Source organism: Urocitellus parryii, chromosome 5 (assembly GCF_045843805.1).
Source record: "Urocitellus parryii isolate mUroPar1 chromosome 5, mUroPar1.hap1, whole genome shotgun sequence".
NCBI classification, from domain to species: Eukaryota; Metazoa; Chordata; class Mammalia; order Rodentia; family Sciuridae; genus Urocitellus; species Urocitellus parryii.
This window is the reverse complement of record NC_135535.1, coordinates 177,321,259-177,345,020: the sequence shown is the minus strand read 5'-3', so window position 1 is coordinate 177,345,020 and position 23,762 is coordinate 177,321,259.

Below are 23,762 nucleotides of genomic sequence, written 5' to 3'. Positions count from 1 at the left end.
GAGAAATCCTCCAATACCCTTCAAAAAAGAAAATGTACTTGGACACTTTTCACTTAAGAATGTGATTTCTCAATGCACTTAAAATACCCTGAGCAAGGATCCCCAACCAGTAAACTAAGAACTACAAAACTGTTTTTAGAGTCTCACCAATTTTTAAACTTCATATTTCTTTTAAAAAGAGGAGGAAGGAGCTTCGAGTAGCTTGAAAGAAAGAATTAAAAAGAAGAAGAAGAAGAAGAAGAAAGCAAATATGTCCATTCTGAGTCAAGACAGTCACTCAGATTTCGGTTTGAAAAGTGATTTGGAATTTTCAGAAAACTCAAGGAAAAACTGCCATATGGTTGTGTTTACCCTGGTTGGTAAAAACATATAGGTACTCAAGAAAGGGAAAATAAAGTTACTTCTTCTACCAAATAATAATAAAAATGTCCACTGTGGATCTGAGAAAAGTTCCTACATTTGCTAAGTTTGCAATCAATGTCAGTCAGTATTATTATTACTATTTGTAGAGTACAGAAGTTCTTCTTATAATGACTTTTAATAAAAGTCAGAGCATACCAAACACACAATCCTTTGAAGGATAATGTTGATATGGCTGACATATGTACCTACTAGGAAGAATTTAGCCTTTAAATTCTTTCCCAAATATTATGCATTTCCACCAGACTTTGGATAATGAGCTGGGTGGCAAACAGATCAAAGCCTGGCTCTCTGGGGAGGTCTGGCCTCCAGGTCCTTTGCTGCAGACTGGGGACATCTCTGTGAACCCTGCATACAGATGGAAATGGCATCCAGGGGTCGCACTGGAGGAGTGCCAGTCCTCTGTGCACTGAAGTGGGTCCTAGCCAGTGAAGTGGCCACGGGCCCTGTCAGTCTCTGACAGTTGTCCCTGTTTCAGAAGTTGACTCTTGCCATTAGCACCTCTTCTTACTTCGGGTCTGGTCACATGCCCAGCACCTGTTGTCCAAAGGCTGACTCCTTCAGAACTACATGATGATGTAAAAATGCAAATGATGAGGGCTGGGGTTGTGGCTCAGCTGTAGAGCACTCGCCTCGCATGTGCAGGGTCCTGGGTTCCATCCTCAGCACCACATAAAAATAAATGAATGGAATAAAGGTATTGTGTCCAACTACAACTAAAAAAATACATAAATATTTTTTTTAAATGCAAATGATAGTGACACTATTTCCTCAGCAATACTCCTGACATCAGAACAAAGATGCTAGTTCTGGAGACACACTAAAAGCTGATTGGGGGTCAGAAATGTAGCTTAATGGTAGAGCACTTGCCTAATATGCCTGAGGCCCTGGGTTCCATCCCAATACTGGGGAAAAAAGAAAAGAAAAAAAGAAAAAGAAAGGTGGGTCAGATTGCTTTTAATCTGCATTTTGGAATAGAAATCTCAAAAAAGCAAATATAGCTCTTTTTGGTGATAAGTTCCCAGTAATTAGTGTCACCAGCTCATCTGGGGGTTCTTTTGCTCAATCTGCGATAAAAATCATGAAGAGGCCTTCAATGCCATTTGAACAAAGCATTACTGGGATCTGTGCACAGACAGTGCACGGGGTAGGGTTCCCAGCCTGCTGAGGATGCAGGTAGCAATTCTATAGATCCAAAGGGTAGGGCTGGGGATGTGGCTCAAGCGGTAGCGTGCTCGCCTAGCGTGCGTGCGGCCCGGGTTCGATCCTCAGCACCACATACAAACGAAGATGTTGTGTCCGCTGAGAACTAAGAAAAAATAAATAAATATTAAAATTCCCTGTCTCTCTCTGTCCCTCACTCTCTCTTTAAAAAAAAAAAAAAAAAAAACAAAGGGTAGACTCCCACGGGTACGGTCGGCTGTTGCACATCCCATCAGGATTTCTCCAATCTTGTCAAATCTTTGCACTTGACACAGCAATCTTCACAGGCCTTAGTTTCTCATCTGTGCTCTGCTGGCAAAGGATGACAGAGGTGCCCACTACCGCCAACCCAGGAAGGTCATGTATTGGTCAGGTTCTGGCCTGTGGCACCTGTGGGGATTGTGGGACAGCAGCTCCTGAACCTGGTCAATGCTGAAACTTATTATTATTTTTTTTTTAAAGCAGCTTGCCTTACACAGGAGACCTTGCTAACAAAGGGGAACAAAGCCCTCCCTGCTTTGTCTTAAGACCTCTTTGGGGCTGGGGATGTGGCTCAGAGGTAGAGTGCACGCCTAGCATGCATGAGACACTGGGTTCGACCCTCAGCACCACATCAAGTAAAATAAAGACATCGTGTCCACCTATAACTAAAAAATAAATACTATTAAAAAAAAAAAAAGACCTCTTTGCCATAGCTCTGGATAGTAACTTTGTGGTAACTCTGGGAAAGCCGTGGAAACTGGCTCCTGCCAGGCATTTCAGAAGGGCCCAAATAGGACTTTTCATTTGAGCTGAGTCCAGGCCCTAGGAACATTTCTAGGGTCCTCCAAGGCCTTGGGGATCAGCTCTATCACCTCCTCTGAGTCTCCCTCTGCATCTCCTCCCCTCTTCCATCTCTAGTTCTTTCTTCGTCTCTTCTTGCCATTCCTACAGGCTCTAGGTATAGGTGATGCTGCTCTTTAGAGCTGGGAACTCTACCCGTCCCCACAGAGCGCAGACTCTTAGATCTTCGTGTCCCCGAGGCCTCTGGTTTTGCTTGGCTGTTGATGAGCATACCAAATCTGATTCTTGAATAAAATAGAAAGGCAGCTGTCCTGGGTTCAGTTCATTGGTGTGAGGCTGCCCCTGTATAAAAGGAAAGACACGCAGGCACTTTGGAAACCGTTCCTCCAAAGTACCCCGATACACAGGGTAATGGACTTAGATCTCTAGGGCTTTGTCTATAGGTTTGAAGTTTTTTGAAAGTCTTGCTTTGGTTTATAAAGGTATTCTAACATTTGCACTCCATTTCACAAGCCTTTTGATTTCAACAGCTTTTGATTCTGTCTAGTACTGCAAAGAACGAAAACTACTTAAAAGTTTTCATCCAACACAGAGGACATGTTGGATTGTCCAACTCAAAATATACTCTCTATGGCATATGTGAGAGGTCATTGCTCCTTCCTCCCCACCCAAGCTACAAGTGAACAGCTTCTCACGTGGACAAATCTTTATCAAATCCCCAAACTAAGCAGCAAAGAAATGTGTGCAGGTATTAAATTCATAATGGTTCACCTGAGCAGTTCTGGGAGGACAAGATTGAATAAAAACGAGGATGTAAATAACTAGTAAAATTACCAATGGTCACCCCACTCACAACCCTTGTCAATCTAATCACAATATATTCCAGGAACATGCTGCAGGTCTGTTCCATGGCTTACATACCCCTGGCACACATACACTGGGGATGCCTAACCCCCAGCTGAACAGATATTTGTATTTTTCTAATGTAGCACAGTACCTTGTGCCCAGTTGGTGCACAGAGATCAATACCATCTCTGTATTTAGGGGCCAGGATGTAGTTCAGTGGTAAAGCACTTGCCTAACATGTGGGAGGCCCTGTCTTCTCCAACATCACAAAACAAACAAGCAAACAAACAAGATAATAAATAAATAAATGGGAAAAAAACATCAAAAACAAAACAAATACCAGTACTCAGTAGCTGTGATAACCCCCAAGGTGCTGCCTGTCTTGTTGAACAAATTACTGTGATGTGATTACAGGTACCAATTTAGTGTCACAACAGAAGAGAAAAAACTAGAAAAAGGAAAGGGTGACATAATGGTCAAGAGTTAGAGCCAATAGGCTGGGGCTGGGGCTCAGTAGTAAAGCATTTGCCTATCACATGTGAGGCACTGGGTTTGATCCTTAGCACCACATAAATAAATAAAATAAAGGTATTGTGTCTGTCTACAACTAAAACAATATATACATGTGTGTGTGTGTGTGTGTGTGTGTGTGTGTGTGTGTGTATGGAGAAAGAGAGAGAGTTAGAGCCAAGCAGCAGAGCCAAATCCTGGCTGTCTTATGAGGACAGTGCCTCAATCTCAGTAACTGTGAGTTATTATTATAATCACTACTAATGATTGAACAGTAGAAGAGAAATAGGTGAAGGATGGCTCTGGAAACAGGGTCTGATACACTGCAGAGGAAAATATTCCAGCATACCATTGAGCCAAGGTCTCTTTGGGAGAAGCGGGTGTCACTTCTGTGTTTCAAAATACTGCCCACAAGATGGCAGCAGCGGCCTCGGGTTCTCACTAGGGCTGAAAGGCATTCCATGCAGTCTGCATTCCACGGAACCCCGCCCCAGACAGGCATCTTTGGGACATATTTTAAGTGGAAGGTGACCAGCACTGCATCTCCAAGGTGCCCTTCCTTTCTGTAATTCTCTGGAAGTCCTTGACTAGACAGACAAAAAATGCTCTGGACTTGTGAAAGACTGGAAACCACCCATCCATCCATCCATCCATCCATCCATCCATCCATTCATTCATTCCTTCAACAAATATGTGCTGGGACCTGCCTTATACCAGGCCTCTTGCAAAGGGACAAGGGAGAGAACAACTGCTCTCGTGACCTCACAGCCAGTCACACACAACTGAAACAGAGGCAGATCCCAGCAACTAAACATGGCAATCCCACAGATTGTCGTAAATACACAATTGAAGGCTAAGGAGAGAAAAACAGACCACATGATAGGACATCCACAGACACTCTGCCTGATACACTGCCGAGGGCCGCAGGGAGTTCCAAGTGATAGAAGTTGGTGAAATTAAATTATGATTGAAGGTTTTGTTCCCTGTAAAATTACTTAAGTTCTTTTCTTCCTTCTCCTTTCAGTTAGAAATCTGGGCTGGCTAATGGAACCTGCCACCTGGAATGTCTGGGGCAGCCGTGCAAGGTTACATTCCAGGCTCTGAGCAAAAAAAAAAAAAAAAAAAAAAAAATGCCAGCAATTTGCCTTTTGTCAACTGCAAATTAAAGTAATTTCCACGCAGAGGGTTTCTCCTGCTGGCGGTGAGCATCCCAAAACACCAGGTCTGTTTGTGGCAAGCCTTGACCTGGCCTCCCCACCAGGGCCAACACACCTGAGGCTGAAGGCATCTTGGGGTGGAATCAGGGCACGGTTTTCTTGGCTCTTTTTTTTTTTAACTGAAGCACTAAACCAAGGGAGCCTTAGTGGGACCTGGAGGTGGGAAGCAGGGAGTCTGTCTAATTCTATCCCTAAGCTTCCTCATAGAACTTTCCAGAATGTGAGGCAAAAAGGCTTTAAATAAATGCAGAAAAGGTAAATTTTTGTGTGTGGCCATCCCTAGAGCTATGATGACAATAAAAAATAGCCACCGTTACGAACAGCGCCAGGCAGGCTCCACATTAAGAACATGAAAATGACATATCCCCGAGTCATTAAAATGATCCTAAAGTGAAGGAAATATGACTGTCCTCCTTTTATAAATGAGGAATTTGAAGCTCACAGACGTTTCGTGGTTGGGAGAAGGCTGCCAGTAATAAATGATAAAGGTGGGATTTAAACCCTCATTTGTCAAACTCCTCGTGACTCAACCCCCATGCAGTGGTCCAACTGCAGAGAGAGACCCGTCTTCACCAAACCAAGAAGGGTTTGCCCCTCCACTGGTTCAGAAAGTGTTGATAGAGCACATACTCTGTTTCAGACACTGGACCTGCCAAGGTAAGTGCTGTAACTGAAGAGTAGAGTGGTTTCTACACAGAGGACTTCTGCGCTGACACTGTCCAAGCTTGGAGACAGGAGACGTAAATAGGCCCTACAGATCCTATCCACCAAGGAGGAAGCCCACTGCCAAGTACCTTCACTTGCTCATGACAGGTTCAACTGGCTGATTAGAATGCCACACACACGTAGAAGGCAAGCTTTATGTCCCTGGGTTCACCAGTCACCCTGGAAGGAGATGGCTCACTGCCACCTCCACCCCCATCCCCGCCACTCCTCCACACACACATATAACCCAGTCTGTACCCAAATGTCAGGTCTGGCTGGGAGCCTTGCAGATTGTGGAATCTGGAATCTCTCCTGTCCTGCACCCCGCTCCCTTTCATGACTGCCACCAGAGTCCTCTACTGTGTGACCCCACTGGGACTCTATCATCTTTCTCCATCTGAGTCTCCTTTTCCTTGTCTGTAGGCAGATGACCTGAGGTCTTTTTCAGCTGAGATATCTGAGATATCTGTTAAAGCTGCTGTTTATGGTTCCCTCTGCCCTGTGCCTGGGCTGTTCCACATTCTTCACAATCATTACCTTTTCCAGTCTTCACAGATACACAAGGAGTTTATAGATAAAGAAAACAAAACAAAGATACACCAAGTGACTTCTCCAAGGTAACACAAATAAGAAGCCAGGATTAGAAGCCAGGTCGATCTGTCTTGGTCCTTTCTGGCTGTTATAACAAAATACCCTAAAGTAGGTGGCTATGAGCAACAAAAATTTGTTCCTTACAGTTTGGGAGACTGGCAAGTTCAAGATTAAGGCACCAGCAGATCCAGTGTCAGGCAGTGGCCCCCTTCCTGGTTCAAAAATGACCATCTTTTCTTTCTTTCTTTCTTTCTTTCTTTCTCTCTCTCTCTCTCTCTCTCTCTCTCTCTCTCTTTTTTATTTTTTATGTGTGTGATGTTAGGGATTGAGGCCAGAGGTTCTCCACCACTGAGATGCATCCCCAGCCCTTTTTATTTTTTATTTTAAGGCAGGGTCTCACTGAGTTCCTGAGGCTGGTCTCATACACGCAATCTTCCTGCCTCAGTTTCCCTAGTCACTAGGACTACGGGCATGAACCCACACCCAGCAATCTTTAGTTGTGTTCTTGCATGATGGAACAGGGCGAGAGAGCTTCCTGGGGTCTCTTTCATAACTGCACTAATCCCATTCAGGCAGGCAAGCCCTCCCAAAGGCTCTGTTTCCAAATACCCTCACGTTGGCAATTAGGTGTCAACATATAGATTTGAGGAAACAAACATTTCGTCTATAATAACAATCCTCAAAGCCCCAATATTCTTACTGTATCTAAAATAAAGAGGCAAAGTTTCCCTCTTGCTCTTCAAATCTTTAAACCACCAGCACTGTCTCGACTCTTCCATTGGAAACCCTCACAAATACTTCCTCAGTTCTCACCCTGGTGTCCATCCTCTTCTACCTCCCTTGGCTTTGATTCAGGACCTCAGGACCCGACGGCCCTTGTCTGCCATCATCCATTCATTATTCATGGAGATGACCCCTGACCCTGTGATCTTTGACCTTACAAGATCCTGTAACTTTCAATCTTGCCCCACTCTAAGTACCTTCCACCCGTGGCCCAGACACCACTCACATGCTATGGAAAATTTCCACCTCCAAAGTTTGGCACTCTAAGCTCCTGGTGTCCCATACCCTCCAGGCCCTGCAGAGCCAGCTCATCACCTGCATCAGGACCCAACACCGGCTCCCGCAGGTTCTGGGCCTTTCTCTACAGACAGCACTCCTGTTACCATTTCCCCTCCACCTGAGTCCTCCCAGCTCTCTTCTCCTGCCCCAAAGGGCCACTCTCTTTCCTAACTTCACTTGCCACAGTAACTCCACCAACCTCTCCTTCATCTTTGTCTCAGGAAGAGTCAAGCACTCCCAAGCCTACCTCCTTTAGAGCTGCAGGTGCTGCAGAAAAGCCCTGTCTTCCCCAAACATTCCCTCCTCTCCTGGTATCTTTGATTTCTTCCTCTCCTCCAGCTGCTGACATCAGCCTGCAAACCTACCCAGGTCTCCCCGGGGTTGGGAAACTTCTTCAAGTAGAACGTTGGCAGTGCTCCTGTTTCCCCATTGAAGTTTGGGGAAGACTCTTCACATGGGATTTCCCCAGTGTCTGACCTCCTACCTACATCACTCCACTGAAATGCCCCTCTCCAGCCACTGATAAATCCTCATTTCTAAATCTAATAATTTTCCTTCAGTACTTACTCCTGGTGACCTATGTGAGTAGAACCTACTATCAAACCCAGGTCACCTTTTACTTGAGAGCCCCGGGTCTCTCCTCCACACTGCCTCTCAGTGGCAGGTTTCCTGACTTCATGGAGTCTCCGTTTCCCTACCCCTTAAAGGAGCAAAACACAAGTCGGAGCTCAGTAAATGACAACCCAAGAGTGTGGGCCTTTGGCAGGCTGAGCACTTGGAAATGCAGGGAAGAGGCTCAGAAGCAAGATCTTTCCAACTCCCTCCTTCCCTTCTTTTTCCTGTGCTCCCCTTTTTTCTTTCCCAAGGTTTACAGGAACATCAGAACCCCTCTCCCCCAAAGCCAGTCATAACAACTAGAAACATTATTCTAAGTCTTCCTTGCCTTTCTATGTAAGAGCTGGCCATGAAGGAACTCTCAGACCCATCTTGTCTGATAATAGGTCATAGCTCTCATTCCAGAAGCATTCTGTCCTCTACCTGAGGAATGAATGCAGCCCAGAGAGAATCCAAAGGGGCCAGCAAAGGTCGTATCCAATCCCATTTCTACACAGCTGCCCATTCTTCATTGAATTCAAGAGTAACAGAGAGTTTTCCATGAGTCTTTGGGTCTTCTTTCTGAAAGCTCCTGTGCCAAGTAAGACTTTTATTAAGTATGTTTATTATGCTTTTCTCTTGCTAACCTGACCTTGTGTAAGAGTGTAGACTATGACCCTTAAAATGAGTGTATAAAGGACTCACACCTTTCCACCCTTATACCAACCCTGGAGGGTTGTTGTGAGCATTGAAGCAGACACCATGTGCCTGGCCTATGGAAGACCCACATACTGTATCTTAGTTATCATTAGTGTTGCTTTCCTCTCTTATGCTGATAAAATCTCTCTGAATTCACCAGTCTTTTTTTTTTTTTTAAGAGAGAGTGAGGGGGGGGGACAGAGAGAGAGAGAGAGAATTTTAATATTTATTTATTTTTTCTTAGTTCTCGGCGGACACAACATCTTTGTTTGTATATGGTGCTGGGGATCGAACCCGGGCCGCACACATGCCAGGCGAGCGTGCTACTGCTTTGACGGATTCTGCCATAGCAATCATTGTAAATCTGGGCTCCACACCTCACCCCCTTTGCTGTTGGTGATTGAACCTAGCAACTTTACCACTAAGCTACGACCCTAAACCTTTTTATTTTTAATTTTGAACAGGTTCTCGCTAAGTTGCTAAGGCTGGCTTCAAACTTGTGATCTTTCTGCCGCAGCCTCCCCAGTTGCTGGGAAAACAGGCCTGGGCCACTGATGATCTATTGTCAGCCTCTTCAGAGCAGAGACCTTTGAGGCCCTATGAAAAGCCAGGAATGTGCTTTGCACACAGTAGGTACAGAATAAGTCACTCTTGACTGCCTGCTAACCTCCAGCTATTTCCCAGCTTTTAATTTCAATAAACCACAAATGCTTTTTTCCACCACAGTCTTCTTGGCTACTTAACGGTTTCAATCCTTTGAAAGGAAAATGACTCCCTTATTTTTCACTTACTTGCTGTGGAGCAAGAGCCCTTTGATGTTCCAAAGGCCTTTCAAGAACGCCTCCTTAGAAATAGGAGCTTGGCTTTTGCCACAGGGAAGTGAACTTGAACCCCAAAGGTTGGGCTGGGACCCTGGAGTCCCAGGCAGGCGTTTTCCTTACGGGCTCCAGGCCTGACCCCAGCCTGGAGCTGGGAGAAAATGCTATTTGCAAGCTCTTCATCCTTCTCAAAGCTGTCATTTTCGTCAGGCCCACTGGGCATTTTGACAAATGCCTTTGCTAATTACTTAATTATTTTGGCCTGTACCAAGTGTGGGAGCTGTTTTCTTAAAGAAAAGAAGGCTTAGGCAGTCCATTCTTATCCAAGGAGGCCGGAGAGTAGCCTCTTTCAATCCTATTAAAGTGTTTGGGTAACTAAGCACCCCCACCAGTCAAATTAACTCGAATACATTATGATGCAAGAACACAGAGAAGTCTTCAGGTCCCCCAGCCCCTTTCCAACCAGCCCTTGTTTTCTTATGCCTTTGGCTCATTTCTTCTAGTTCAAGCTTCTTTTGCATGGGAAAGAAACCAGTGCTTATCTTGCTGGCTTTCAATTAAAGAAACAATTAGGCTAAATGGTGAATGTGTCTCCGCTGGAATTAGCCGGGAGTGCGAGCCTGTCACCCAGTCATCAACGCAGTGGGGTGCACGGGCAGTAGGAAAGCACGGAAGAGATTCCGCCCTGGGTGGGAGGTTGAACTGGCGACCCTGGGCTGGCCAGCCCTCACCCTCTCTCTAAGAATCTTAGTCTCTCTAAGAAATGATCTCGCTCTAAGCATCCTCTCCCTCCCGTGCTACCCAACCACACTTAGATCTCTCCACAGGCCCTGGCCGTGTCTTCTTTGAAGCCTGGAAGAAAGGCCTTTAGCTTTCTTTTGACTTGGGGTCTCTGGAGGCCCAAACTATCTTACAACCAACCCCCAAACACAAATTGCATTTTGGAAGCCTAAATGATCCAAAGTGGTTGTTTACCCTGATCAGAGGAACAGCCAAAGGTCCCATCCAGTAGCCACCATGGTGCCTGGTAGACACCCAATAATTCATGCGGAATAAAGCTGGTGCCCAGGCTGCAGGGCAAATCTGGGGTGCAGTCCTCTTGAATCCTTGCAGGGGCAGGGCATTCACAGAGGGCTCCAATTAGGGTTGACCCAGGTATTTGTTTGCACAGCTGGGACCAGAGAAACTGAGCTGACCCTGGGTCTTTCTCATGAAAATGCAATGAGGGCAAAGCTGCCCCCAACACCAACATTTTGCACGTAGCTAAGGACCAATTCATGGACACCTCAGCTAGCTTTAGGTGAAGGGATCTTTTTTTTTTTTTTTTTTTTTTTAAGAGAGAGTGAGAGAGGAGAGAGAATGAGAGAGAGAGAGAGAGAGAGAGAGAGAGAGAGAGAGAGAATTTTTAATATTTATTTTTTAGTTCTCGGCGGACACAACATCTTCGTTGGTATGTGGTGCTGAGGATCGAACCCGGGCCGCACGCATGCCAGGCGAGCGCGCTACCGCTTGAGCCACATCCCCAGCCCCAGGTGAAGGGATCTTAAGAGATTCTCTCTCTTCTTTACAGATGAGGAAATTGAGACATGGAGAAGATGTCTAAAGTCACGAAGTCAGTTAGAAAACAGGAGAAACATAACTGGGCTGGGGACATAGCTCAGTGGCTGAGTATTTACCTAAGGTAGTGCATGAGGCCCTGGGTTGGATCCCCAATGCCACAAGGGAAAAAAAGAGAAAGCAATGAGAACCATACATGAGAACCATGAATTTCATTTGCTGAAGGAACTGAAAGGGTAAAATTCCTAGGAATAAATCCAGTAAGGAGCTTGTAGAATCCATAAAAAGAAAACTTTAAAGCTGTAATGGTTCATAAAAGAAAAGTGAGAAAACATGCTCTTCTTTTGGATATCTCCCTAAATTAACTGAGCTAGAGCTCAATGCATTTCCAATTAAAATATCAAAGAGACTGAGGGGGTTAATAAAATAATATTAAAATTTATATGTGAAAATGGCTAGAAAAAAGTTCAAGGAAGGATAATGTAGAAGGGTTATTCCTACTCAATATCAAAACACAATATAAAAAAAGAACATGATAGCCAAATTTGGTGGTACACGCCTGTAATCCCAGTTTGTAATTCCAGCAGCTCGGGAGGCTGAGGCATGAGGATCATAAGTTCAAAGCCAGCCTCAGCAAAAAGCTGGGCACTAAGCAACAAAGTGAGACCCTATCTCTAAAAAGGTACAAAACAGGGCTGGGGATGTGGCTCAGTGGTTGAGTACCCCTGAGTTCACTCTCCAGTTACCAAAAAAAAAAAAAAAAAAAAAGAAGAAGAAGAAGAACACAATAGCAGGGCACAGAGCATGGTGGCACACACACTATAATCCCAGTGACTTGGGAGACTGAGGCAAAAGGATCTCAAGTTCAAAACTGGTCTCAGCAATTTAGAAAGGCATAAGCAATTTAGCGAGACCCTATCTCAAAATAATAAAAAGGACTGGGGATGTGGCTCAGTGGTTAAACACCCCTGGGTTCAATCACTCCTATAAACAAAACAAAACAGTATGTAACAAGTTTAAAAGCTGTGGTGAAGAAAAAATAGAGTATAAGAGAATAGAAGGGGACCAGAGACAGATGAAATACATATGGAAATGTAGTTAATGCTAAAAGTAGCACTTAATGAGGAAAAGAGAGATCCTTTGGGGACCATTGATAATCAGCTGGAAAAAATAATGAAGTTAGATCCCTACTTCAATCCTTAACATCAAAATAAATTTTAGTTGGATCAAACATTTAAATTTTAAAAATGACAGCGCAAAATATCTCAAAGAAAAATTGTCAAATTTATCATCTGAAAGTAGAGAACTTTCGAAATAGACCATAAAAGCCTGAAGCCAAATGAAACAATTGATGCATCTGACTATATAAACATGTACAATTTCTTTTTTTTTTTTTTTTTTTTTTTTTTTTTTTTTTTAAAGAGAGAGAGAGAGAGGAGAGAGAGAGAGAGAGAGAGAGAGAGAGAGAGAGAGAGAGAGAGAATTTTTAATATTTATTTTTTAGTTCTCGGCGGACACAACATCTTTGTTGGTATGTGGTGCTGAGGATCGAACCCGGGACGCACGCATGGCAGGCGAGCGTGCTACCGCTTGAGCCACATCCCCAGCCCAACATGTACAATTTCTGCATGGCAAAAAAGAAGACTGTGGTGGGGCCTGTACAGCACACATCTGTAATTCCAGCTACTTGGGAGACTGAGGCAGGAGGATTACAAGTTCGAAGCCAGACTGGGCAACTTATCAAGATCCTGTCTCAAAATATGATTTTAAAAAGGACTGGGGATGTAGTTCAGTGGTTGAGCACAATGTTTAATCCTCACACCCAAAAAAAACACTTTTTTTTGTGTGTGTGTGGTGCTGAGGATGGAGCCTAGCGCCCTGTGCATGCAAGGCAAGCCCTCTACCAATTGAGCTACATCCCCAGCCCCCAACTATTTTTTAAATGAATGCTCTGAACAAAATAAATAACACTGGTTAAAAATTGTTTGTAACCTATAACTGATAAAAGATTAGTTTCCCGTTTTACAAAGAGTATGCATTGATCAGCAAGATCTACATGTACAACTCAATAGAAAACTATGCAAGAGATGTGTGTGAACAGGCAGTTCATAGAACAAAAGAAACAGAGTAACTAGGTAGAACTTACAATGTGCCACTCCGGCTCATTACACTATCTTTCCTCTGATTTATCTTCATCAGAAAATCCACCACTGGACTTTTTAGTTTTGTATTTGCTTAGAACTGCTGAACTATTGTTGTTCCCCTTGAGCCAGCTCTTCAATGGGAATTGTCCCAGGTACATAGGTGAAGGCAAAGCCAGCCAATGAATCCCTGCCAACCCTACTGGAAGTCTCCAGATAAACAGGTGACCAGGCTTTTCAGGTTCTATGCTGAGTGGAAGAAAGAGAAGCCCTCTAGGTAGGTGCTGGGCTGCACTTCTGCACTTGAGAAAAGGGACAAACCTATACCATCTTAATATTAGGACACAAAGCACTCACTCGTCCCATGTCCTGCTAATTCGTCATGACTCTTGGCTCACATAAATGGAGTAGACTATTAGGCCTAAGCATGGGCTTAGACTTCATGCAACTCCAACAACCCAACTGATCCTAAGTGCAGGCCAAAGAAAGGTTTATCAAACAGTGGTCACTGTTTGCCCCATACGATCAACTCCCCATGATCCTCCTGGGTTCTCGCTTTATGCACAATCTATCAAGACTGGTGGGTGGCCCACGCCTGTAATTCCAGTGGCCCAGGAGGCTAAGGCAGGAGGATCAAAAGTTCAAAGCCAGCCTCAGCAACTTGATGAGATTCTGTCTCAAAAGAAAAAAAATAAAAACAGCTATGGCTGTGGGTCAGTGGTTAAGCACCCTGGGTTCAATCCTCAGTACCAAAAAAAAAAAAAAAAAAAAAAGACTGATGGTTAATGGCTTCCTCAGAGCATAGCATGTTAAATAAAGACCACAGACTAGAGCTCTTTGACAGCAAACCGACTGGTGGGGGAAAGGCTGATCCAAGGCATAAAAAGCAGAGGGCGATGGTGAAGCAATGACTCAGGGACAGATGAAAAGAAAAACCAAATGAAGCTTGTGGTGCTGTGTTCAAGAAACAAGGTGGTGTGTCATCCTCGTGGAAAAAAAAAAAAGAAATTTTACCCTGGAAAGAATCATCTTCAAGGACTACCTTAAAAATCATGTGCTATGGATTATCAATAAAGGACTGATGAAACTGGAGGTCAGTAGCTCCCCCAGGGAGATCAGTGTGGAATCAAATAAAACACTGACCTGATGCACTAGGTGTTCCTTGGCAGCAGAAAACTCAGGGGACAAAGTGTGTATCACTTGCAATGTTTTCCTTTTACAAATTAACAGGTCTCGGTTTCCTCATTTAGACAATGGGAACAAAAACACCTGCTTTCAAAGTTTTGTTGAAAGCATTAAGCAAGGCACGTCAAGGGCCTGAGCAGCGCCTGGCACCTGGCAGACAGGCCAGAAGCAGAAGCTGCTATTGCTGTTTTTATCACATTAATATCCCAGGGCCCAAAATGCACCTCACTCACCTTTTTCCTTGTAACATTAAATCCCACCACCCTCCTCTCTCTCTCTCTCTCTCTCTCTCTCTCTCTCTCTCTCTCTCTCACACACACACACACACACACACACACACACACACACCTCTTACACACTTTAAAACACAAAGTTTCATGATCTTAGAGTTTTCTTAGGTGATCACAGTCTGAAATTTTTCATGAATTTTTAACCCGCATCTTAATAATAATAGTTAACACTTTCACAGTGCTCCCCGCACTTACCAGGCCTGGTCTAATGACTTTCCCTGAATTAATTCATTTATTTTTTTAAAAAAATTTTATTTATTCTAATGTGTTATATATGACTGCAGAATGCAGCTCAATTCACATTACACACATAGAGCACAATTTTTCATGTCTCTAGTTCTACACAAAGTAGAGTCACACCATTTGTGTTTTCATACATGTACTTAGGGTAATGATGTCCGTCTCATTCCACCACCTTTCCTTCCCCCATGCCCCCTCCCTTCTCCTCTCTCTAATTCATTTAATTCTAATTCATTTAATTCTCACCACAGCTCTAGGGTGGTGGTGGGGGTGGGGAGTGAGTATTTCTATTATTGTCCATTTTTTGTAGGAGATGAACACAGGACAATCAATAGCATTTACAGGTCTCATGACAAGTCAGCAGCAGACCTGAAAATTAAAATTTTGTGGGGAGAAAAAAAAAAAAGCAAGGTGAACGAGTGTGCTCTTTGGACTGCCATTAATGCAGCACATATTTACATGTATGTGTACCTATACAGTTTTGAATTTTGTTATGCAAGTTTTACCCATCAAAAAAAAAAAAAAACCACATTCATACAGTAACTGAGAAGTTCTCTCAACTTTAGCTGCATCCCTCCTCCCTGGAGTCCCCAGCCCTTTAAGCAGGTCCAGACCTGTTTCTGCACACACAGGCTGGTCTGGGGGCTGGGCGCCAGGCTGGGCCTGGCCAGCTTTGGGGAGGAGACAACAGGGCCCCAGGTTACAGACAGCCAGGCAGCTCTGGAATGGAGCTCCCTTCCAGAAGCCTTGTGGAGTATGGGAAGGAAATCAACTGTTCTGGGTGACACCCCGCCCCCCAATTAGCTTTTTCATCTGCACCAGATTTGGAAGTAGAATGTTTGGAGGCTGGCACAAAGCAGACCCCCCTCCGCTGTCACCCGATTTCCATCGCCTGCCCTTCCTTTCACGGGAGACAAAGCCTTGCATTCTACAATTAGTGACCAGGCTTTAAAATGCAAATACCTGCAGGACTTTGCAACCCCTGTGAAAGAGTTTTCACTTAGGTGTTAATTATTTCCACCTCCTTCCTGGGCAGGGCAGGGGGAGAGGAAGAAAGCCTGGTTCCCCCTTGGCCAGAGGTGGTTCCAGGGTGGAGGTGAGGGTGAGTCCCTAATCCTCTCACACCCATGCTCTCCAGGCTCCAAGCAGGACCCCCCAAGGATCTCATCCCTTGTGGCTACCTCTCCAGTCACCATCTCGGTCACAAACAAGTCTCCAGGCAAAGAAAGTTAGGGCCCCAGAGGAGGCAGAAAAACAACCACCCGCTGGTCTGTTTCGCAAAGCCTGATCCCACGTAGAGAAGGTGCAGACCCCAAATGGGAGACCCTAGGAGCCAGAGATAGTTCATCTAATTGAAAAATCTTGTTTCCAGTTGCCTCAGAGAATGGAAGTTGGAAACAGTGGAAGGTACCAGCGGTGACAAGGAACATGCTCCGTTTAGTACCCAGGCATTATAAATTCAGTAAATGGGCTAGGGGCCATAAATTCAGTGGTAGAGTGCCCTCACCTTTTTATATTTTGATTTTGCTAACTGTTTACCAAATAGTCCGGGATTCACAGCCTCATTCTATCTGTCATCTACCTATATATGCATTTCTATCCATCTACATAGGATACATGTATCTTTATAACTAAGTTTGAGGGAAGCTGAGTCAAGGAAGATAGCTTTTGTTGGTTGTATTGTTGGTTGGTCTCAGTGTGGAGACCAGGCCATTCCCCATGTGGCCTGGGTCTGCCAGACTTTCTCTCTTGAAGGCTTAGCACCCTCTTCTGTAAATGAAGGGACTGCACTCCAGTAGCTCTGTGGTTTCTTCCAAGTGCCAGGCTTTTTGATTCTGGGCTTTGATGTATATTTTCATTATAATTTTTCATTCTGAAATGATCTCTCTCCTTCTGCAAAGATTTTGTGAACCTGAATTCCTGGCTGCAATTCTAAGATGCTAAAATTGGAAAACAGAAAAGGCTTTCATTTATAGAACTGATTTTCAAGGAGAATTCCTGAACTTGCTTCTTGTTCTGGATCAAGTTGGACTTTGTGACGTAGAGAGACACAGCACGCTACTTCTCAATGGCTTGATAAGAGTTGGTGGTGGCTCCCTCATCCATCCCTCTCCCCCTTTGCCAAGAAATTTGGCTTCCTCTGCCCTGATGCTGATGCTTAGACTATTATGGTTGTCAAAGCAGACAACACCTTTGAGATCCCTGAAGCTCTGAGACCTCCAGTTGCCAAAGCTTTCTTCTATTCCTTTCCGCCTGCCACCCTTGGGGCCAATCACACCAAGCCCCTGCACTGGAGGCCTTGCCTCTCTTCTCCCCTTGAAGGTCATCCCTCAAACTTATCTATGGAACTGTGATATGTTTAATTTCAGTTCCCATATGCTCTATTTATGGAAGTTCCATTTGGTTCCTTTTTCATATCTGCCAGATTTTTAGAGTTCATTATTTGTTTTAAATAATGCCCAAGTTAACAATTTGCATAAAGAAAGCATGTTTATAAGCCTTGCTGACTTCACTACCAGTGGAAAGTGCAGGTTTGTTTCTGCTCTTGGTTGCTTCTCTTAATTTTTCTTCCTGTTGCATTCCTTGTGCATAATCTTAAGGCATAAAAATAGCTTTAAGTGACACAGAAACAAGATTTCCTGGATATTTCTTAAGTCTCAGTCATTCACAATCATACTGAAGCAAGAAAAAGGGATGCATTTTGGAAATCTATGCCTAAGCCCAGGACCATCTGTCAAGGTCTGCTGCCGTTTAATCTAATGAACTGTTGATCTCATCTCTTTGTAGAGCTGACTTCTTGCAACCCCTCTTCCTCATCCTTGGCCATAACTCACCCACTGCCCTCAGGCTTACATGATAATTGTATGTGATATTTGCAAAGTTGACATCCATTACTGCTGTGATTCTCCTTGCAACCTTTCAAGATAGGCAGAACTGGAGGTTGTTATCCCCCCTGTTTACTGTTTCCATGAGGTCAAAGGCCTTGCCCAAAGTCAGAGGGGTTAAGAATAGAGAGGGAGATCCCAGCCACCTGAGCCTGCTCCTCTGCCTCCATGGAACCTTTCTTGTTTGGCAGATAGTGAGTCTCCAGCACCAGGTTGCAGGCAACTGACTTCCCAAACCACTGCATTGCTCATAAGACATATTTCCTTCCAGCCACTGCGTTGAAAAACATGTTATGGGAATGAGCCGCAGCTTCCATAGCCAACTGAACCATCTGGAGGGTGAAGCTCCTCCAGCCAGGCCCTGGAAACCAGGGTGAAACCAGGGTTCCCGAGTGAAACCAGGGTTCCCAAGCCCAAGCAGCCAGAAATTCCCATGATTTCTCTTGTGCCCCTGCAAATGAGAGGAAGACAATCATTCAGCAGAGATGGAAGGAAGGAGGAGGGACAGGTCTTATTAGCCTGTTGGGCCTGTTGGGCTCAGACCTATTTGGGCTAAAAGCCCCCGAAAGAAATGTTGCACCTACTTGTAGAAATCTTTACAGCAGGAAACGAGAGAGACAGGCCACTGAGTCGAGGGCCTAGAAAATGCCTGCAATAGTCTGAAAATGGACATTTTTTAACCCTCCCCTGGGAGGCAGGAGGTAGGGGATAGTAAACACCTTTTCAAAGATGCCCTGGCCTCTCTGTCAGGCTGCTGGCGGCTGGAAAGAGAGGACTGAGATGAAACGGACCAGGCAGTTACGTCTCAGCACAGAAGTCTTGTAGGATAAGGTTATTTTCAGTTGGGAAAAAGAAATTGAAGCCTTAAAGGCCAGGCAGGTAATGTAAGGAAACAAGGGAGCCTGGAACAAAGTGGCCTATGGCCAATGGGACAATACCTGCCTATCCCAAGGGGCAGATGCCACCTACTTAGAGTTACTCATTGCCATAGGGGAATTTAAGCATGGTCCTCCCTGGTCTTTTGATTGTTTCCAAAGAACATCTGAAATATGTAAAGCGTCCTTACGTTTGCCTCTTGGTCACTCATATTTTTAAAGACTGTATGACCTCCACAAAATATATCTGTGTACCATTTATCACAAGAATACCGTGAGTGTGGTTTAATTGTGAGCTTACTGTGTGTCTAGCAGTGCCCTCTAAGCACTCTGTGCATTATATTTGATCTTGCAGAAACATTCTGAAGGAGAAATTATTTATTTAGTTCATTTACCTTTTTAAGAGGTGGGGTCTCATAATGTAGCCCAGGCTGGCCCCGAACTCCTGGGCTCAGGAAAGAAATTCTCCTGCCTCAGCTTCCTGAGTAGCTGGGACTATAGGCACATGAGACCACGCCAGACCAAGAGAAACCATCAATGACATTTTACCAATCAGGAAAGTGGAGACTCCCGTTACAATATTAGATATGTTGGTTAATGTTCTACATGTTAATAAAACTGACCTTTGAGGCTCTTATTTTTCCAAACAGTAATAATTTACATCTTTACTGGAAAAAAAATCCCACAAACAACTTATCAATCTTTTACAGGTTAATATTCAAAGTGAAACAGTCTGGACTTTAAGCAATTGTGTGTTAGTCAATTCAGACTGCATAACAAAGTATCACAGACTGGGTGGCCTAAACAGCAGAAACTTATTTTCTCACAGGTCTAGAAGTCCAAGATCAAGTCTTGGCTGATTTAGTTTCTAGTGAGAGCCCACTTTCTGGTTCTCACATGTTCACCTTTTTATTATGTCCTCATCTGGCCTTTCTTTGGTGTGTATAAGCTGGTGTCTGTTTTTTTTTTTTTTTTAGAAGAGAATTTTTTTTTTTTTTTTAACTTTTTGTTTTTTAGTTTTCGGCAGACACAACATCTTTGTTTGTATGTGGTGCTGAGGATCGAACCCAGGCCGCACGCATGCCAGGTGAGCGCGCTACCGCTTGAGCCACATCCCCAGCCCTGGTGTCTGTTTTTATAAGAACTTAATTTTAGCAGATTGGGGGTCCCCTCCACTTTTTTTTTTTCCTGAGGTACTGTGGACTGAACCCAGGGGCACTTTAAAACTGAACTACATCCCAGCCCTTTTTTATTTATTTTTTTATTTTGAAATAGGTTCTAAGTAAGTTGCTGAGGCTGGCCTTAAACTTGCAATCTTCCTGCCTCAACCTCTCTCATCAATAAAATTACTAGTGTGTGTCTCCACATCCAACTAGTACTCTACTCATACAACCTCATTTGCCCTCATTAATTATCCTAGAGACCTATTTCCAAATACAGCCTCACTGGGGAGTAAGACTTCAGAGAATAGTAAATAGTCAGTAAAGCAAAATGATAATTCCCATAGCATCAGCTTCTTAGAAAATTCTCTGCTGTGATATTGAAACAAGGGCACACAATAACTTCTTTAACTATTTCTAATTTTTTGGATGACTTTTCTTAACAAGAACTCTGGGAATTGAACCCAGGGCCTCATATATGGCTAAAAACATGCACATGACCACCGAGATACACTCACATTCCCTAAAAGCAAAATTCAATGAACGATAGCTTCATAACTCAGGAAAGCCATCTTGTTCACATGAAAATGAAGTGGGCACTGAAAATTACCAAAGAGACATCAGCAAAACTTTATCAACTGATTTTCCTTTTTAAAATACTCTTTGTACCAATGTCTTTCTGACATTACAGCACTTTGGTAGGACAAACTGAAATTTTCATGCTTTTAGCTTCTCTTTCATTGGTTACACTTCAATTGGTACTTCCTCTTGCTAAGACTTCCTCTTGTAGGCCCCTTGCTAAGAATTATGCAGTGCTCCAATGTCATCCAACAGACTGTGCACTTATTAAGCACACACCACATGGCAGGCATTGTACCAGGGCCTTTTAAATAGGCTACTTCCATTTAATCCTCCCTGTAGCTCTGTGAGCTAAATGTCACTGACCCCATTTTAAAGATATGAAAATTGATACTCACAGCTAGTAATAGTAACACCACGAATCAGTCTCAAGCCTTACTCCAAGTCTGATGTACTGTTTTATTGCTTGGGAGTTTGGGTGCTACAAATATTTCCTGGAAAGACAGCAACAGTGACATCCTAAACAAGAATATGTTGAGCATTGAACGTGATGTTGCTCGACACTGAGAATAAAACAGCGACTATGATCAAAAAGAGGGTTTGTGTCCTCACGGAGCTCCTAGTCTAGATGTTTGCTTATTCACTTTGATCATTTATGCTTTTAATTTCAAGATAGTCAAATTTTATTAAGTTATCCTGGGATCTTAGGCAAGCACTATGCTAGGGTTCTTCAGTCTCCTGAAACTTAAAACATGGGCAATTTTATCAAGGGAGAGCAAGAACTCCAGAGCCCCTGACACACCTGAGGATGCAGTCACCCAGTGGCACTGGTGCCAATGGCCTCCAGTGCTGGACTAGCTCAGGATCCTCTATGCATAAGAAAGGGATCTCCAAAAATATTCTCTTCTTAAACAAGGACTATCTTTCTGGGGTCCACTGAAATTCTTCCTGTCACACTGAAGGGCTGATTGACAAATAATGTTTCCTTGGACTTCCAAAAGAATGACTTTTCAAGATAAAATTAAAAACAAAAATAGAATTCCTTTTCAAAGTTGATTCTCTGGGGGCTGGGATTGTGGCTCATCGGTAGAGCACTCGCCTAGCACACGCTAGGTCCTGGGTTCGATCCTCAGCACCACATAAAAATAAATAAATAAATGAAATAAAGGGTTTGTGTCCAACAACTAAAATATAATAAATATATTTTTTTAACAAAGTTGATTCTCTTTCTTGATTCTCTGGCTCATGCCTGTGAGCTCTACTTTAGAATGATACATAGAAGAACAACCACATCCAGATGAATTCCCACAGCTGGACAAAAGTCTCAGGATCGGTTGTCTCTATAAACAAAAACAAAAGCCTGGGGAATATTGAAATGCCAAAACTCAAACCTTATTTCCAATCAGAAAGTTGTTTCCAGATTGACTAATTCAATTTCTCCATGATGGGAGCTTTACAAATGTTTGACAGATGGGTGAGAAAAAGGAGGGGTGGATGGATGGAGAGATGGATGAATGTATAGATGGATGGAGGATTAACTGAACTAACACTGAGGGTGACTCAGCTTTCTTCTGCTACAGAGATAAAATGGGAACATTTTTTGGTTTAGCCAAGCATAACTTAGGCAGTCTTGGGAATTTGTGTTCGGTACCAAGGAAGCATCTAAGGGTTTGCCAATGCCGTCCAAGGGGCAGAAGTAAATTGAACTTGTTGCTGCCGGTCCTAACACACATGAGTGTACCCTGACTCATGCCCATGAGTTCAGTGTCCTTTATGGTATTTTTACTCTTTATTTTGTATCCATGGCACTGTTTCCACAATCCTGAATAACTGGGCCTACTTGATTATATTTAGGATATGTCTTTACTGGCGGTTTTATTGCCATATTATTGTTCTCATTAGCCTGTTGATGCCATAGAACGAAAACACTACGTTCTGAAAAGGGCAGTGTGTTTTTTTGCATAAGGGAAAGAAAGAGTCATAATTGGTTTTGATTGTTAAACATTAAGAATAGGCCCTGTCATTTCTATTTAAACTCAGTGAAATGAGAAAACGATGTTCCAGCTCTGAATGAATAATCTATATTGCTTAAGTACAGTAATTATAAAGGGATAAGTGGAGAAAAATGGTAAGAAAAATAAAGGCCATAACCCAGCACACACGGAGGAACAAGAGCTCTGGTCCCCATGATGCCATTGACTAGCCACGTGTCCTTGAGCGAGTCTGGGAACTCCTGAAACCTGCTTCTTCATCTGCACAAGAGGGTCTCTTCCTCTTCCAAGACTTTCCTTTTCTTTCCAGAAACTTGCTACTTACTAGCATTATGGGGTTTTGAAAGGAAAAATTTTACAAGGTCCTTTTTTTTTTTTCTTTTTAAGTAGAAACTGGGTTGTTTTTCCTCTTCCTTTAACACCCTTCTTTCTTTTAGCCTCAAGCCATCTTGTTATATTTCAGTTCCTCCGCCTGTTCTTGTTGTCCTTTTCTTGGTCTCCTCTTCCTCTTGATGTGCTGTCCGGGACATTCCCACAACTTACTACACTGCAACACCTGCCTAAGAAAAAAGAAAATAAATAAAAACAAAAAGGTTGCAAGAGTTGTGAGCCCTTGTGTTGGGTCAAAATAGAAAACATATCCATGGAAAAGGTACCTGAGGTATTTACCTCTGAAGGAACTGTCATTAGCCAGGGATTCACATGATCACTTTTCTAATATTTGAGTTTTTAAAATGGAAACTTTATGAGCATGCTTTGGACCCAGTCCTTCTCCTCTGGGAATGTATTTGTATTCAATACCAAGGAAGCATCTAAGGGTTTGCCAATGCCCCCCATAGGGCATATAGCCCCCCATAGGGCTCTAGTTTCAGAAGTGCTTTTGACAACATTGCTTGTAGGAGTCAAATGGAATTAACCTAGGTACTCTACCGAGGTTAGGTAAATCATGGTATACCCAGGCAGTGGGTAATCCATCTCTGCTCTGGGATAATGTGAGAATGAATGTGAGATTTTGAGGGTTGTTTCTAGGATATTGAACAGCTTGGGCACCTTATTCAAAGTCCTTTGAGGAACCTAAAAACTATAACAACTTTCTTTGCATGGAGCACAAACATGAGCTTTGTTTGTAGGTATTAGTAGGGCCTTAACACTCTACTGTTTTCTGGGTAAGCGTTTATGTCTATGAACTCCTCGTGGCAAAGAACTAATGTATAGTCTCAGCGTGACCTTAAATTCTGGCTCACATTAACTCATATTTACTGAGGCTGGGGAGGTTAGGTACCAGCAGGAGTCACCAGGTTACCAGTCTTGAAAGAGTCACACAGACGTAGGCAATCATTGTACCCTGTAGCATGTGCTGAAAAAGAGTCATGGGGCTATGGGACTATTTGTGAGGGAGAGGGAGATAGCT